This window comes from Silene latifolia, chromosome 6 (assembly GCF_048544455.1).
Source record: "Silene latifolia isolate original U9 population chromosome 6, ASM4854445v1, whole genome shotgun sequence".
Taxonomy (NCBI): domain Eukaryota; kingdom Viridiplantae; phylum Streptophyta; class Magnoliopsida; order Caryophyllales; family Caryophyllaceae; genus Silene; species Silene latifolia.
Window position 1 is genome coordinate 56,588,223 of NC_133531.1, and position 18,296 is coordinate 56,606,518.

An 18,296-nucleotide genomic window follows, 5' to 3' on the forward strand; every position below is an offset into this window, starting at 1 on the left:
CCTTTGCAATCAGTTCTATAACGAGCTGTATGATGATCAGAGGGCTATTTTGGATGCTGCAACCAATGGCCGATTTGCTGAGAATATGGGAGAGACCAAGGGGTGGAAGATCATCGACGATTTGGCCACCCATAAGGCTGAATATGGGAACTCCAGAGGCAATCAAAGAAGAGCTGCTGAATCTTCTTCTGTAGCTGCACTAGAAGCTCTTACTACAAGATTTGATAAATATGAGTTGGGAGGAGCTTCCAAAGGAGGGATGTATCAGGTGAATGCTGTGACAGACGGTCCTTTCGTCTGTAGAAGATGTGGAGGAGAGGGACATGTCTCAGATCATTGTCCCAACTCTTATGAGTCTTGTGCTGCCTTTCAACATTACAGGCAGAACAACACTTATTACGAGCCGAACGTCCATCCCAATTTGAGGTGGAGTAGTCAGAATATGCTCAATCCCACTGCTCCTCCGAATCAGCAGCAGCCGTATATTCCTGCACACAAGAATCAACAAGGCTTTCAGAAGCCTCCTTCTTTCAATCCTCCTAACCATGGTGCATCATCTTCCAGTGGGGTGAATGAAATAGAAGAGATAAAGTCTATGTTGCAATCCATTACAAAGCAGTTGCAGCTGAGTGATCAACAGAAGGACGCGTCTATTAAGGAACTTGAAACTCAAGTTGCCCAATTGGCCGCGAATCAGTCCACGAGAAAGCAGGGTCATTTACCGACTCAAAATGAGAAGAATCCACATGAGACGGTAAATCTTATAGAATTGAGAAGCGGTCTTTCTTATGAGGGACCGAAAGTGTCGAAATCAGACCCGAGGGAAGCTGTAACTGGTGATGAACAGTATTCTGTTAAGAGAAAAGGGCTCACGACAAAGGAATTACTCGATCGACTGAAATCTGGTGTTCGATCGAGTAGAACTGAAGATGAAAGCCCTCGATCGAGTAGAACTGAAGATGAAAGCCCTCGATCGAGTGGTTTTTCCACTCGATCGAGTGAACAGGAAGAACAGGTTGGTCGATCGAGTAGTTTATCTACTCGATCGAGTGAAGCAGAAAGTGGAGTTGGTCGATCGAGTGGAAATTGTACTCGATCGATTGACATTGATGAAGAAGCGCTTTCGATCGAGTGAGCAAATTGGTCGATCGAGTAGTATTGAAGACGGGAAGCTTATTCGAGAGCCTGCTAGTGCTCGTTTAAGCGAGAAATCACCGGAAAGACCTCGTTCGAGAGGTAAGAAGCGTCCAAAGGATACAGAACTTGCACCGGAAGATACATTGGAAGCGAGAAACAAGGGACTTGAGATACCTATCACGGTTCCCTTCCTGAGACGGCTGCAAAATACTAAAGCTAATCAACAATTCGGCAAATTTGTCGAACTTTTGAAGAGCTTGGAATTCACCGTGCCGTTTGAATTCTCGACTAAGGTACCCTCTTATTTAAAGTTTATGAAAGAAATTTTAGCGCGTAAGAGGACTATTAATGACAGTGAGACCGTAGCTTTGACTAAGGTGGGGTCAGCCCTATTTCAAAATAAGTTACCCCCTAAGCAATCAGACCCGGGTAGTTTTTCAATTCCGTGTTATATCGGTATGCATTTGATTGATAACGCGCTATGCGATTTAGGCGCTAGCGTAAGTGTCTTACCTTTATCTCTGGCCAAGAGATTTGGTTTGACAAAGCTGAGTTGTACCAACATGACTGTCCAGATGGCCGACCGTAGTTTATCACGGCCACTAGGTGTAGTAGAAGACGTACCTGTTCAGATCGGGAAGTTCTTTATTCCCGTCGATTTTGTTGTCTTAAAAATCCCCGAAGATGCACACACCCCTATTATTTTAGGGAGACCATTTTTGTCTACTGCCCGTGCAGTTATAGACGTCGGGGGGAAGACTTTGACCTTTCAGGTAGGGGACGAGGAACTGATTTTTCATCAGTCTAAGTTCCGGAGAGCTCCCATGCAAGCCCAGCCTTGCAATGCTCTCTCTTCTATTGATCCTAGTATTGACACTCCAAATGAAAATTGGGAGAATTGTGCCGCTATTGTTAACCCTCCGCCTCAGACTGAGAGCAAAAAGGAGGAAAGTTCGTCTGTTTTCCTTGCTTTAGCTACAGATGAAAGTAAAGGGGAAGCTGTCAAAGGACATGGTGCAATCATTATCAATCAAACTGGAGATGTTGACGCTAAAGCTGGTGATAAAGGAGCAAGGACGAGGAAGGTTCACGCTTATGTGGATGTGAACTACTCCCCTCCTACCGTTTCAAGTGATTACTCATGCTCATGGAAGTTGAAGAGGACAATCAATTTGCCGAGGTGACGTCCTCTAGTGAAGCCCACCAAGGGGCTACTGAAATTTGATGGGAATTAAACGGGGAAATGCCCCGTGTAACACTTTGTAAAAGATAATTTTTGAATTTCTTTTGAATTTGTTTTATTGCGTTTTAATTAGGACAATTAGTTTTAGACAGTTTTTAGCATAAACGTAAGCTTATAGACTGTGCTTATGCGTATTTGGTATTTTGGGAAATTTTTGCATGTGTTTTTATGCAGGTTTGGGGAAGTTTTACGCATTCCAGAGGAAGAATTGACGAAATTAAAGAGCTTACGCGAGAAAAGTCCTCGATCGAGTACTTTTTGTACTCGATCGAGTGAAAAGTCGGTAGATCGAGCAGTTTTACAAGTCGATCGAGTAAAGCAAAAAGAGGGATTGGTCGATCGAGTAGAATGCTACTCGATCATGCAGCTGAAGCATCAACAGTGCTCGATCGAGGGGTTTAAAACCACTCGATCGAGTGAAATGAACAGGACACGGGAGTTTTTCTAACTTAAACTCTTTATTTCCTTTTCTAATTCATTTTGTCCCTAAATTTCGTCTAACACTTCCCTTTGTGCGATCAATTTCTTCCCCAAATCCCATATTTTCTTGCCCAATCTCCAAATCCGTCACCTACAATCTCTTGTTTGCTAATTGATCTTCAAAAGCCCCTTATGTTCCCCTTAATTTGTGTTGATTTTCACGGTTTTCAAAGAGGGTTAGGGTTTGCGGTTTTGAGCTCGAAAATCGCTTGTTTTTGCTTGATTTTTGAAGATTAATTGCATATTGTAGGATTCTTATCATCAAGTAAGTGTTTCCTTCACCTTCTTTGCATTTTAATTTCGACTATTTGGAATTTTATGAGGTGAAAGTCGAATTTAGGGTTTGTATATCCATTGTTGGTCGATTTTTCGATTTTAATTGAGTTTATTGCCCTTATTCTTCTTGCTTGATGATCATAATTCCCCTTCCTCGCTGTTTTGCATGCTTAGTTCGATTTTTACATGGATTTTTGCGATTTGGGTGCTGGACTGTCGATTTTTCGACTGTCAATTGGTGAATGCTGCTGTTTAGACTGTTATCACACCCCGTCGATACCTAACATGTTTCCATTCAAATTTTGTGCAAAATTCTTGCGATTAGGGCTGCCTTAGTCGACTTTTTTTTATTTGTCGACGATTATATGTCGCTCTGTTTATTTAACCTCGCATTCTTTGATGTCGCTTTTTGTTAATGTTTTTCCCGTCCTCTATCACCATTTGCATGCTGTAGTTCAGAATTTCCGAGGATTGTTGGGATTTGTATGCTGTAAGATCGAAATTTTCGACTGGCAGGGGAGTTTTTATGGTTTCACATGCTGTCACATGCCGGTTTTACGTGTTGTTTAGCCACGGTTAGCAGCTATTTTCTCATGATACCCCTTAAATTTTGTTTATAGGATGGATTCCAGTTCCTTACCATCCACTAGTTCATCCTCCATCCGTCTTGAGTGAGACAGTGGCCCTGCTGTTGCCACTTTGTCTCTACTTTAGTGACACTGCAGCCCAGATTTTCCTTGTTTGGTGCAAGTAGGCTGGTCTTTGCTCCGCTAGCTGGTGGAAGCCCGATTCAGTCGCCACTTCCACTACGGTCACCACCGCTAGCACCGCCTTTGCTAGTCCCTCTTCGATGGTGACCACGGCGGCCACTACGTGTACACCCGCCTCTACTTCGCACGTGGCGGACTCACTGCGGTTGCAGTTTGCCTTGTAGCGCCCGGTTCCTTACACCGTCCGAGAGCGAGCTGCTGCCTTGCGTTCCAGAGGCCGGGGTCGTAGACAGCCTCGAGCTACGCCAACTCCTTCTACCTCTACTTCCGCCCCTAGCACTTCTACAGTTGCTGCTCCTCTTCTACTTCTGGGACAGTTACAGTTCGAGGGGACACTTCCCTCGATTCTCACCCAGATTATCCACAGGTACTCTTTGTTAATGCTTTACACCGTGATAAATTTTATAACTTGTTGAAGTGTATACATGTGCCTTCCCGATTTTTGGATAAATCGGCATTAGAGAAACTCGGCATTTACGAGTCAGTCTGTACTTTACTACGGGTCACGGGGATGCCTGGGCTCGTTACTATGAGAGGCCACACCTTCTTAGAGCTGAGTCTCGAGTTTCTCAGCTCTTTTACCTTCTCCCGGATGCACATAAGACCGATCCCGACAGCGGTCTTTGGTCTCCTTCCGGTTGTTCAACCGGACTTTCCCGATGCCTCTAGCGGAGTTTGGTAGGTTACTTGACCTTACCTCCTCGGGTGTGACATCAGACTCGAGGAAGGTTTACCGTCAGGTTTGGCGGTGCCTGGCCCAGACCCGTTTCCAGGAGCGTAAGCTCCACCAGGTCCACCATCCCCCCGTTCGTTGTTTTCTTAGACTGATGGGGAGCTCTATTTTCGGCCGAAAGGAGCCGAACAACACTACCAACACCGAGCTCTCCATCGGGCGGTTATCCGAACGTCGATCGTGAAGGTCCTTTTACCTTCAACATTGCCTACCTCACCGCCCGCACCTCCACGACTGGGGGAAGAAGGAGGCGGGAACCATTACTGCGGTGGCATAGCCACCATTTCTTGCCATCGCCTTTTCCCCCACTTGGCCTCGTGACTGCAGTACCTCGAGGGAGAGAGGTCACCGAGTCCGGCTGCCATGCTCGCTCGGCATTGGCTTACCCAGGACTACCGGACTTGGAAGATTGACGGCTCCTTGTCTGTGACTTACCTTGCGACAGTCTCCCCGTCTTGAGCCCTTACCTACTGTGGTAAAGGGCCATCGTCTGCCTGCTTTGCCTCTACTTCACCTTCCACTTCAGTCTCGTCCACCTCCTGCTGCACCCGCCGCTAAGAAGCGGCGACTTGAGACTGGAGAGGGGTCCACACCTTCAGGGAGTACCCAGCTGATGTGACCACAATTGGCGCATATTTAGCCCCCGAATTACCATTGTTTTCATGCTTTTTAGTGCCTATTTGGGTCATTTCTTATCTTTAGTTCTTTGTTTTGCATATTCTTTGAGATTTTGATCCCTTGGTAGGAAAGGAGTAAGAATCTTGCATTTTCGTGGCAAAACGAGGCTAAATTGATCGTATTCAATGACCAAGCATCAAGGAGAGACAAGACTAGAAGGCCTTTGTACATAGCATAGTAGAAGAGCAATGTTGAGAAAAGGATCCTTGAGTCCCCAAGGAAATCCCCAAGGAATTCATGAAGAAAAGGGAAGAAAAGAAGAAGAAAAGATCTTCGCCATACAATCCGAACGGATTGTACACAATCCGTCCGTCCGTCCAAGCCCAATCCGAGCGTCCCGCAAAGGAATCCGCTCGGATTCCCCCTCGCCAATCCGAGCGTCTTGCCCAAGGATCCGCTCGGATTCTCCAGCCCAGATCCGGCCGTCCCGACTCCCATCCGCACGGATTTCAAGACAAACACGTTTTCATTCTTCAAGCCACGATAAGAGAAGCCCTTCTCTCGGAGAATACCGGAGTCTCCTTGCTCAACTTAAAAGTGTAATTACTAGTTTAGCCCTTAGTTAACCCTAATGCATCCTCCCTAATTTTCACTATAAATACCCCATTAGTCTAATTAGAGGAGCATGTTCTTCTTATCAATAATTAGTGTAGTTAATATCAATCAAATCTCTCTTCAATATTGTAATCAAATATTAATCAAGTTTTAATCCAAGTTTTAGTTCTTTAATCTCTCTCTTGTTCTTACTTTATTTTGGGTAATTGAAGATTATTTGGGTTATTATTGGGAGATTGACAACCTCTCAATCTAGGATTCAAGTACTTCTATTATTCTTGCTTTATTATTGGAATCATTAGTAGGTATAATCTCTTAATCCCTTTTTAATTATTGCTAATTACTTTCATTTATTCATCATGTTTCATTATGTTAGTATGATTGACAACCTTTCTAGCATGATCAATATGATAATGAGTGAGTAGTATCTTAGCTAGGGTTTAATGGGTGATTAGGGGAAATCAACATGGGGAATGATTCATGCTTAAATTAATATGCTTTCATATCTTATTTGCTTGCTTGTTTTGATCTTAATACATGCACATGTTATATTTGATGAAATGCTAAGCCTATGAATCCTTGCATTTACTATCATCACCTATCTTTTCAACTTGACTTGTAAGACATAACCCAACTCGAGTCTTGTTAGACCATGCATGTGTTGAGTAGGAAAGATTAAGTCGACTTGTAGGTGTTGAACAATCTAATCGATTCGGCTCCGGGACCCAAACTTTCCTAGGATTGTAAGATATAACCCAACTCAATCCATCACAACAATAATTGCTTGCTTATAATTTGAGAACATGTTTGTATGATCATATCCCATGATTCCCCTATGAACCCATGACACCCTAGTGCCTTTAATCAATTGTTTACACCCCTTATTTTATTTACCTTGTTAGTTTATTTTCATTACTATTTTAGTTTAGTAACCTTCTACATCAACCCAATTTGTGACACCCCCTAGACACTACTAGTTACAATAGAATTCTCATTTCAATACCCGTCCCTTGGGATCCGACCTTTACTTGCCTCTTTACTAATTGTAGAGTTGTTTGTGAAGTATAAATTGTGTTTTGTATCGACCATTGACCAACGACCACATATGCTTAATTTGTGAAACAAAATGGACTCGATCAAAAATGGCGCCGTTGCCGGGGACGGTGTTTAATTGATTTAAGATTTCTTTTATTGTTTTTAGTTGTGTCTTTTTCACCTTGGGGAAGTAAAACTCCTCAAGGTTTTTTCTAATTGTTTTTGAGTTGTTTGATATTTTGCATGTCTAGAAGGTTACAAAGAGATTTGTTACCTTTTGACCGTGAAATCAAAAGAACCTTGACGAATAATAGGAGACTTGTTAGGAGGAATTTGGGAGGTGTTGGTGAAGTTGTTCAACCCACTAGTGAGTTTGTCAATCCTTTCGCAATAGAAGGAGAAGAGAACCCATTAAACAATACCACACAAAATCCACCTACAATGCCTAAATTCTCGTCACACTCTATACCCACCGAGGAGGATTTACCAAATGGTACTCCTACCCCACAACATCTTACCGGAAACTTTATTGCCAAGTCCGCCTTCATCCAACTAGTTGAGAGGAGCCAATTCGGGGGAATGCCTAGTGAGGACCCTCATTCTCATATGGAAACCTTTTGCGATTATTGTGAAGCTATCTCTCAAACGGGCGTGACTCAAGACCAAATAAGATGGGTCTTATTTCCTTTTTCGTTAATCGGCACCGTAAAGCAATGGTTGAAGGGCCTTGATAAGGCCACCCTTGGAATAGATTCTTGGAAGAAGCTAGCTCTAGCTTTCTACAAAAAATTCTACCCACCGGAAAAGACCAATATGCTAAGAGCTCAAATTACGGGTTTTAAGCAAAGGGATGAAGAATCTTTGTATGAAGCTTGGGAGCGGTTCAAAGGTATTTGTCGCTCATGTCCTCACCATGGACTTAGCGAATGGTTTTTAGTGCAACAATTTTGGAATGGTTTATATGAAGATTCAAGGAACATTCTCAATATGGGATCAAATGGAATGTTCACCGAAGTTGATGACAATCAAACATGGAACAAGATTGAGGAAATGGCGGTCCATAATTCACAATATAGTAGGCCTCGCAAGGCTACTAGAGGAGGAAAGTATGAAGTGGACACCGTTACTCAATTGGGTGCTCAACTTAGTGCTCACATTGACACAATCAACTTGAAATTTGAACAAGCTATGGCTAGACTTGAGGAAAACTCAAAATCATCAAAGCATCATGTCAATGCCATGACGGCATCCTCATCAATCCCAAGCGGGATATGTGAGAATTGTGGAACCTTGGGTCATGACTCAAGTGAGTGTAGGGGAACAACCGAACAAGTCAATGCTTTCCAAGCTTACAAAAGTGGTACCCCTTATTCAAATTTAAACAATGAAAACACCAAGTTCCATCCAAATCTCTCATACAAAAGCCAAAATGTTCAAAACCCTCAAACAACATACACTCCACCACCCATGAGAAATCAAAATCAAAGACCCTTTTACAATCAAAACCAAGGTTACCAAAATCAAAATCCATACAATCACCAAAATGATCAAGGTTTTGATGTCCAAAAAGCGGTCCTCCAAATGCAAAGGAATCAACAAGAATTTTTCACCCAAATGCAAAAAGATAGCCAAGCAAAAGACACCACCATCAACAACATTCTAGCTCACACCAAGATGTTGGAAACACAATTGACCCAACTAGCATCTTCAAGCTCACAAAGACAAAAGGGGCAATTACCACCTCAAAGTAATCCCCCTAGACATGAAACGGTTAGTGCCATTCACTTGAGAAGTGGTACAAGATATGAAGCACCGAAGAAGCAAGTTGAGGATGAAGTTGTGAAAGCTAGTGAAAAGGAAGAGATTGTGCAAAGTCCCAAAGAAGGGGAATCATCAAAGGAAGAAAGTTCAAAGAAAAATGAAGACAAAGCCAAAGAGAAGGAGCCCATTGTGATTAGACTTCCTTTTCCAAGTCGTCAAGCCAAGCCTAAATTTGATGATCAACTTGGAAAGTTCATGGAAATTGTGAAGAACTTAGAAGTCTCAATTCCTTTCACGGAATTAATCAATCACGTTCCGGCCTATGCAAAGTACATGAAAGATATCCTCACAAAGAAGAAGTCGATCCGGAAACTTGAGACTATCGCCTTCACTAAGATGAGTAGTGCAATACTTCAAGGGAGTTCACCTCCAAAGCTAAAGGATCCGGGAAGCTTCTCAATACCGTGTACCATTGGCGACACAACGATCAACAAACCCTTATGTGATCTAGGGGCTAGTGTGAGTGTCATGCCGTACTCGGTGAGTAAAAGGTTGGGAATGGGAGAGCTTAAATGCACCAATATCACTCTTCAAATGGCCGATAGATCGACGAAGACACCATTAGGGATATGGGAAGATGTCCCCGTGCGAATTGGGAAGTTTTTCATCCCGGTAGACTTTGTCATTGTTGATATGGAGGAAGATTCCAACATTCCAATCATCTTAGGAAGACCTTTCCTACACACCGCGGGTGCGGTGATTGATGTGAAACATGGAGAGCTCACTCTAGAAGTGGGAGATGAAAGCATAACTTTTAATCTTGACAAGACCATGAGAGCTCCTCTTTTGCATGAGCCATGTTTCATGATTGACCATTATAGCCGAAAAGATGAAAAGAAGAAATCGGAACTCCAATGGAGGAAGAAAGTTGTAGATGCTCCATTCAAAGAGCAAGTGAATTGTGACAAGGAGAGCTTGCAAAGCTCATCAAAATCAACCAAGGAAGAAGAAGATGGCCTCATTGGCCAAGAGAAGAAATTGGGAGAGTTGTCTCCATCTAAGCAAGAGATTTTCAATGATCAACTCATTGAAGTTTGTGGTCTTTGGGACGACGAATTTGAAGGGATCTTTAATCCCTACATTGGGCATGCCATCGATCATGATCAACAACAAGGGCCACGGTCTATTGAGGACCTCTACCATAACAATGAACAAGCTTTTGATTACTTCTTCAAGGTGTTGAGCAACATCAACAACACCTTGAACATGCCCCCTTGACATCTCATCAAGAATGAGAGTTTGGTGGAGTCCTCCCTAAACCACCACTTGTAAATATTTCTAACTCCCTAACTTACTTTTCAATTTTTGTAATGCATTTTTGTCATTTTTGGATTTATTATTACTTTGATCAAAATAATTGTCATGTAAGAGAGAAGTGAGGGAGGGACTAATGATTTTAATTGATGTGTAGTGCTTTACCTTAGTGTGGGGATGGCAATTGCCTAGGCTATTCATGCCTTAGTAGTGCCCCCACAATGAAGAACACAAGATTTGAAAGAAAGAAAGAAAGAATGATAAGGGAATGCGTTTGTGCACGGATGGAACTGAATCCGTGTACACAAGGACCAATCCGAGCGGATTCCGAGAATCCGCCGTCGTCGAAGAAGATCCGAGCGTCTGCTGAAAAAGACGCCCGTCTTGGGCTGTCTTTGAAATTGCAAATTTCTTGATGTCAAAGAATCCGAGCGGATTTCGGAAAGACGCCGTCTCGAGAATCCGTCCGTCTTTTGAAAAAGACGCCGTCTCAAAGTGAAGAAAAACAAGGAAAAATCTCGGATGAAATCCGTCCGTCCCGCACGAAATCCGCCCGTCCCATTTCAGAAGAATCCGAGCGGATTCCCCAGAATCCGCCCGTCTCTAGGCGGGATTTTGAAAATTTTGAAGCTGTAGAATCCGCACGGATTGCGCCCAATCCGCACGGATTGTCCCTGCGTCCTAAAATTGTCGAATTCTTTAAATACCACCCCACCCTCATTCATTCATTCATAAACACTACCCATAACATCAAAACCCTCATCCTCTCCATCTCAAAAACAAAAACCCTCAACAAAATCCACCAAAATCAAATCAAACCATCTTTCAAACAACAAATCAATCACTCCATCTTCATTAACAATCAAAACCAAGCACAAAATCTTCACCTTTGAGTCGATTTTTGTTTTTATAAAGGCAAAGCCTTTCACCTTCAAAATCGATTTGGGCATTCTACAAGTTGAAGATTTTTGATTCTTTTCTTGGTTAGTTCATCAAATGGCAAGAACAAAGGGAGCAACAAGGGCAACAAAGGCACCAAAAGCAAAGGCTCTCTCTCAAAGGCAAAAAGCTCTACAAGCAAAGAAAGCTTTGGCAATGGTGGTATCAACACCAAACTTGGTAGTGCAACAACAACAACAAATTCCTATGGAAGCATCACCTTCTACTCCGGTAATCGATCAACTTGCATTTTCCGGAGGTAACATTCATTTCCGATACCCATAGAAATACATTTGTCAAGTTTGCTATGAAACAAATTCAATCCACCAAATTCATATGTCAAGATGCCTTAGAGAAATTGGGTGTTCTTGAACAAACAAGAGTCTTTTTCAATGCCATGGGTTTGAAGAAATTGTTTGAAATGAAGGAAGTAACATACCCCTCCCTTGTCTTGGAATTCTTAAGTTCTTTAAAAGTGACAAAAGTTGAAAATAGGGAAAATATTGAGTTTCGTCTAGCTAACACTAGTAGACGCATTACCTTTCCGGAATTGGGTGAAATTTTGGGTCTTAGCGATGAACATAAATTTTATAAGCAATATGGGAAGTATGATCCCGAGCCTCTTTGGGAGGCAATCTCCGGGAAGAAATTTGAAGATTTTCATGCTTGTCGTGCTCTTTTGGTCCATCATCCGGGCATAAGAATATGGCATAAAGTTGTGGGAAATACCATAATTGCTAGGAAAGACACCAATCATTTCACGGGACTCGATTTTATTCTCCTTGAATCAACTTTGAATATTGGAAGAATTCACACCAAGCCTTACAATTCCTTGAGGCTATTGGTTGATAGATGGCTCCATGTAGATACTAGGAAGAAGAGTTCAAACCGCAAGGAGTTGAAATTGGAAAAGACTATGTCACTCTTCTTATGCAAGCCATGCACAAGCAAGCTTATGAAGATCGGAAGAATGCATATTTGGCTCAATATCCTCCCCTCTTACATCTAGCTAGGCAAGGACTCCTTGATCCATCTTGTCCTTTGCCTAGTTGGGCGGATAGAGAAGCCTTATTTCCGGGTGCATCAAGGGACGTGGTGGAAGACAATGAGGTTGTTGGAAATGGTGAAGAAATTGATGATAATATTGAGGAAGAAGCAAGTGGAGATGAAGAAAGAGATGGTGAAGATAATGATGAGCAAGATAATGGAGAAAGTGATGAAGAAAGTGCCAAGGAAAGTGGCAATGTGACCGCTTCTCATGAGGGAAGTGGTGATGATAATAGCATGATGGAAGACTAGCCTTGGAGACTCCTACTCTCCCACGGTTTGTCTATATCTCTTTGTATTTTATTTTCATTTTGATCATTGTTAGTTTAGTCCTAGCAACATCAAAGGACTCACACCTCGGTTCCTTTGAGGTGTTCTTTATTGTTCCCATTTTTGAAAATCCAAAATGACAATCTAGTTTCGTGCATAGCATAGTGTGTGCATGAACTATACCCATGCTTTGACATTAGCAATAGTGTCTTATTTGGTTTGGGGAAGTTAATGCATACACAACGGGAGGTAATCTAAATTATCCTCTCCGTCATAACAAAACAACATGCATCATGTAGTATAGCTTAGTGTAGAATTGCATTTAGTATAGAAATCATGCATCATTTTTGCATAATTTCCATCATTTTGGCCATTGAGGACAATGCCCATATTGGTGTGGGGATGGGAATTCTAACACTTAACTTTTATTCAAAAACCATAAAAATTGAAAAATTTCAAAAATCATAAAAATTTAAAAATTTGAAAAATCCAAAAACAAGTTCATTTCCTTTGTATATATTGTCTTGTATATATTGTGTTTGTTTATCCTTGTTCACTTTGATTGACTACGCCACATCCGAGACATGAGGATATTGAAGACCGCATGGTATGATCTTCCCAATCTCCTTTTTCCTCTTTATGTTAATGACTATGTGGCTTTATTTTGATTGATGCGGTATAACAATGTGAACCTAGGACTTGCATTTAGTTTATTTGGCATATTAGTTGGTAGAATCATTTGCATTAGGATGTTTATATGTTAGTTGCATCATGGCATGTAGTTTGCATGTTAGAAAAATTTTGCGAAACCGTCTATTTGGGAAGCTTGACAAGTGTATATAGGCCCTAGTAGATGCTTTTTATTCTTAAGACTTTGCTTGTTAGAATACTTGTAAAACACCCTAGGATGTGTCATGCTAGTATCCTTTGACCCATGGTTTAAGGCCTAGTCAAGAGTACCTTGTGGTGTGATAACTCCTTGGCTACCGTTTATTCCAAGGTGACCCTTGAAACCATGCATACTTCTATCATTCATCCATGTTCTACCACATTTTTGTCATCAAAGGGAATGGGCACAAAACAAAAAGAAATCAATTTGAGTTCAATGAAATGAAAAGTGAAAGAAAGTTTGCAAAATGCATCAAAAGAAAAGAGGAGCAAAATAGACTCCTAAAGCTTCAAATACAAGGCACCCTCGTTACTAATTGGGGTGACTTTGAAAATGTTCAAAAAAAAAGGAAATTCAAAAAGTTGTCAAGTATTGAAATGCCAAAAATCAAAAGAAATGGCAAAGAAAGTGTTCTCAAATGTCAAATGCCAATGAAATTGGGGGGAAAACAAAAATAAAAGCAAACTCCCAAAGTGAAACTCAAATATCTATCGATCCCTTTATCCATCGTATCCATTTTTGTGCATGGTAGAGAGGGGACGACCCTTCTTCTTGTCTAGGCAAGAGGGGGAATTCCGCGATCCTCCAGTGTTTCTAACACCATAGGGAGTCTACTCTTGACAAAAGCATTTAACGATTGAGGACAAAGGTACCCTAGCTTGACACCTTTTGGAGGTGATTTATTGGTATCCTTCTAGGCCTAGTAGTTTGAACAAATTGCATCTATGAAGGATTGTGCACCCTTGAATTGCTTCCCTTGTAGATAATTTCCGCCACTTAGATGAGGAAAGTGGCTATTCTTTTTGTAGATGCATCCATTATGTGTTTTTGTGTGCTTAATGTTTGGATGTGTCGCCATTTTGGCAAGACCCACCTTGCCTTGCAAGAAGGCATCCTACCTCATGGTTGTCTTGTTGTGAGTTAAAGGGGCGGAGTGAGACCCGCTAATTGTCTCATACCGGCTATTATTATTAGGTTAGGTTAGTATTGGTCCTAGTCTTTGTCACCTCTTTACTCGGGACGAGCAAAGGTTCGGTTTGGGGATATTTGATGTGACCACAATTGGCGCATATTTAGCCCCCGAATTACCATTGTTTTCATGCTTTTTAGTGCCTATTTGGGTCATTTCTTATCTTTAGTTCTTTGTTTTGCATATTCTTTGAGATTTTGATCCCTTGGTAGGAAAGGAGTAAGAATCTTGCATTTTCGTGGCAAAACGAGGCTAAATTGATCGTATTCAATGACCAAGCATCAAGGAGAGACAAGACTAGATGGCCTTTGTACATAGCATAGTAGAAGAGCAATGTTGAGAAAAGGATCCTTGAGTCCCCAAGGAAATCCCCAAGGAATTCATGAAGAAAAGGGAAGAAAAGAAGAAGAAAAGATGCTGCCATACAATCCGAACGGATTGTACACAATCCGTCCGTCCGTCCAAGCCCAATCCGAGCGTCCCGCAAAGGAATCCGCTCGGATTCCCCCTCGCTAATCCGAGCGTCTTGCCCAAGGATCCGCTCGGATTCTCCAGCCCAGATCCGCCCGTCCCGACTCCCATCCGCACGGATTTCAGTACAGCACATTTTCATTCTTCAAGCCACGATAAGAGAAGCCCTTCTCTCGGAGAATACCGGAGTCTCCTTGCTCAACTTAAAAAGTGTAATTACTAGTTTAGCCCTTAGTTAACCCTAATGCATCCTCCCTAATTTTCACTATAAATACCCCATTAGTCTAATTAGAGGAGCATGTTCTTCTTATCAATAATTAGTGTAGTTAATATCAATCAAATCTCTCTTAAATATTGTAATCAAATATTAATCAAGTTTTAATCCAAGTTTTAGTTCTTTAATCTCTCTCTTGTTCTTACTTTATTTTGGGTAATTGAAGATTATTTGGGTTATTATTGGGAGATTGACAACCTCTCAATCTAGGATTCAAGTACTTCTATTATTCTTGCTTTATTATTGGAATCATTAGTAGGTATAATCTCTTAATCCCTTTTTAATTATTGCTAATTACTTTCATTTATTCATCATGTTTCATTATGTTAGTATGATTGACAACCTTTCTAGCATGATCAATATGATAATGAGTGAGTAGTCTCTTAGCTAGGGTTTAATGGGTGATTAGGGGAAATCAACATGGGGAATGATTCATGCTTAAATTAATATGCTTTCATATCTTATTTGCTTGCTTGTTTTGATCTTAATACATGCACATGTTATATTTGATGAAATGCTAAGCCTATGAATCCTTGCATTTACTATCATCACCTATCTTTTCAACTTGACTTGTAAGACATAACCCAACTCGAGTCTTGTTAGACCATGCATGTGTTGAGTAGGAAAGATTAAGTCGACTTGTAGGTGTTGTACAATCTAATCGATTCGGCTCCGGGACCCAAACTTTCCTAGGATTGTAAGATATAACCCAACTCAATCCATCACAACAATAATTGCTTGCTTATAATTTGAGAACATGTTTGTATGATCATATCCCATGATTCCCCTATGAACCCATGACACCCTAGTGCCTTTAATCAATTGTTTACACCCCTTATTTTATTTACCTTGTTAGTTTATTTTCATTACTATTTTAGTTTAGTAACCTTCTACATCAACCCAATTTGTGACACCCCCTAGACACTACTAGTTACAATAGAATTCTCATTTCAATACCCGTCCCTTGGGATCCGACCTTTACTTGCCTCTTTACTAATTGTAGAGTTGTTTGTGAAGTATAAATTGTGTTTTGTATCGACCATTGACCAACGACCACATATGCTTAATTTGTGAAACGAAATGGACTCGATCACCAGCCTTCCACGGCTACTCCCGATCCGACCCCTACTCCCACTACTACTACCACTCCTACTCCTGCTCCACCTCCCACTGATCAGACACAGACTGAGCTGGTCTTCCCGGCTACTTTTAGACCACCTCCTCCCTTTGTAGCGCCCGCGGTCCAGGACCAAGGGGGCGCAATTTACGGTTTGTTAATCGAGCTTGCAGAGCGTCAGGCTCGTATGGAGAGGGACTTAGCTTTGACCCTACACCCTCTGTACGAGTACCACTTGCGGCGACACAGACCGATCCCGGAGGGTTGGCCACACCCTTCCTTCTTCCAGTACCCAACTGAGGGGTACCCGGCATCACAGGAGGAGGAGGAGGACGAGGACCCCGAGGTTGCAGTGGAGAGAGCTAGCGCTGAGGAGCGGAGGAGGCGAGAGGAGGAGGAGGACCCGGAGTACATGGTGGATGGAGACGACGACGATGACGACGAGTAGCTACTGGTCTACTCACTTCCCCAGTTTTCTGGCTGGTTTGGGGAAGTTCGTATTTTGTATGTATCTCTTACTCTTTTATTTTGTCTCCTTTATTTTATTATTTTTATTTTGTTGGTTGTATATGTTGGGGCTGGTGTCCTTAACAGTTAGTGCAAGGACTTATAAATCTCTAAAAGGATCAAAGGGTATACTTTTGGTATTATTATCAGTTGATCCACGTTTATCAATAACGGTTGGCTTGCTAGATAAGTTTGACGTTATTGTCATACAGATGGCGGTGATCAACTGGTCCCTAAAAGTCACACCTATAGGATACGTTTGAGAGATGTGACGGTATGAAAATACTGTCATGTAGATGCCAAAATTGACTAACCAGTTAGTCCGAGTTATTTGACTAATAATAAGTCAAAATGTGATGTTGAGATATGTTATTTAATACGGATTAAATAATAATGGCTAAGGCGAATTAAGCAGTTAATTCGTAAATTGAATATAAGCGTTTTATATTTAATTAAATGTATATTGAATATAATTATACAATATCGTCTTTGTCGGACATGTATTAATGTTTCAACTAATCCGTACTATTAGTTGATGCTTTAATAACCGATAACCGATGACGATTTATAACAAAACCGCGTCATATACATTTTAGCGATTTACGAACCGGACCATGAGCTAATTCTAAAAGGAAGTGGAAGCCCACTTCCCAAGGCCTCTCTCGGTTTTGCCGAGATTAGGAGAACAAAAGGAGAGCTTCTTCTTTTGCTTAACCTAATCATCATTAGTGAAAAACAATTAGGGTTTCAGTGCAACTTTCTCTGAAATTCCTAGATCTCACATCGTAAAACCTCACAAGAGCTTTCTCTATATTGCAAGTCAATTAGAAAGCATTTCTAGCACAAGGGCATAGTCTCAGACGGTCTTGGGTGCAACAATTAGGAGGGAATCTCTGTTGATTTCTGTTCTTTACGCCGCACTACAAAGGACCCGAGGTTGATTCTTAATCTTTATCGTTTCATTGTTGTATTTCGTTTATGACCATATTTCACATGTTAAATTTACGTTATAGTCCTAAATTTAAAGGGTCTTATACGGATATTACCCTACAAGTGGTATCAGAGCCAGGCCACGTAAATTATCATTGTGATTTTTCATAAAACGAGTTGAAACGGTTGTTTTTGTCTCGAAAACCGTGTCTTGTTTACACGGCTAATTTTTTTTGAAACCGTGACATGTTTTACACGGTTGTTTCATCTTATTTTCGTTTTGTTTTTGTGCATATTGTTGTTTTATACGGAGATTATAACAATATGTCAAGTTTTGTCAAATTGTGAAATTGTTTTGATGCGGTTTTGATCAAAATTGTTTTTGTTTTGTTTCGTCAAAATAGTTTTCACGAGGGTTTTGTTTTTTCCAGAAATTTTTGTACTCGATCGAGCATGTTTTTAATCGATCGAGTGGTTTTTTCTGTCTTGTTTTTGCTCGATCGAGTCCTTGTTGTACTCGATCGACCCCTTTCAAAACCCCTCTGCTCGATCGAGATGTCCTCGTACTCGATCGAGCAGATTTGCTGATAAAAGTACTCGATCGACCACCAGTTTAGTCGATCGAGCACTTTCTGTTTGGCAATCCTCTCGATCGACTTGCAGTTCAGTCGATCGAGCCCTTTTGTTCCTCGATCGAGCACTAATGTCCCTGGATCGAGGGATTTGGTTTTGGCAGCTTTGAAAATTTATTCGTTTTGCTTTAAATTTTCTTTTGGCCTTAATATGTACTTTATACGGATATTGTACACTCGCTATGATTGTGAAACGGTTCACACACGTACCATTAAGTTATTTTAAAGCGTATTTAAAGTAACGGACTGTATTAGATTAAAATTAAAT

At 41.3% G+C, this 18,296-nt stretch overlaps 1 non-coding gene across 1 annotated transcript; it reads right to left on the reverse strand.

Moving 5' to 3' along the window:
• Positions 1–7,720: 7,720 nt before the first annotated feature.
• On the reverse strand, positions 7,721–7,827 carry LOC141589084 (small nucleolar RNA R71). Its single transcript, XR_012520038.1, has one exon. It is a non-coding gene; the product is annotated as a small nucleolar RNA R71 (small nucleolar RNA).
• Positions 7,828–18,296: the final 10,469 nt, after the last annotated feature.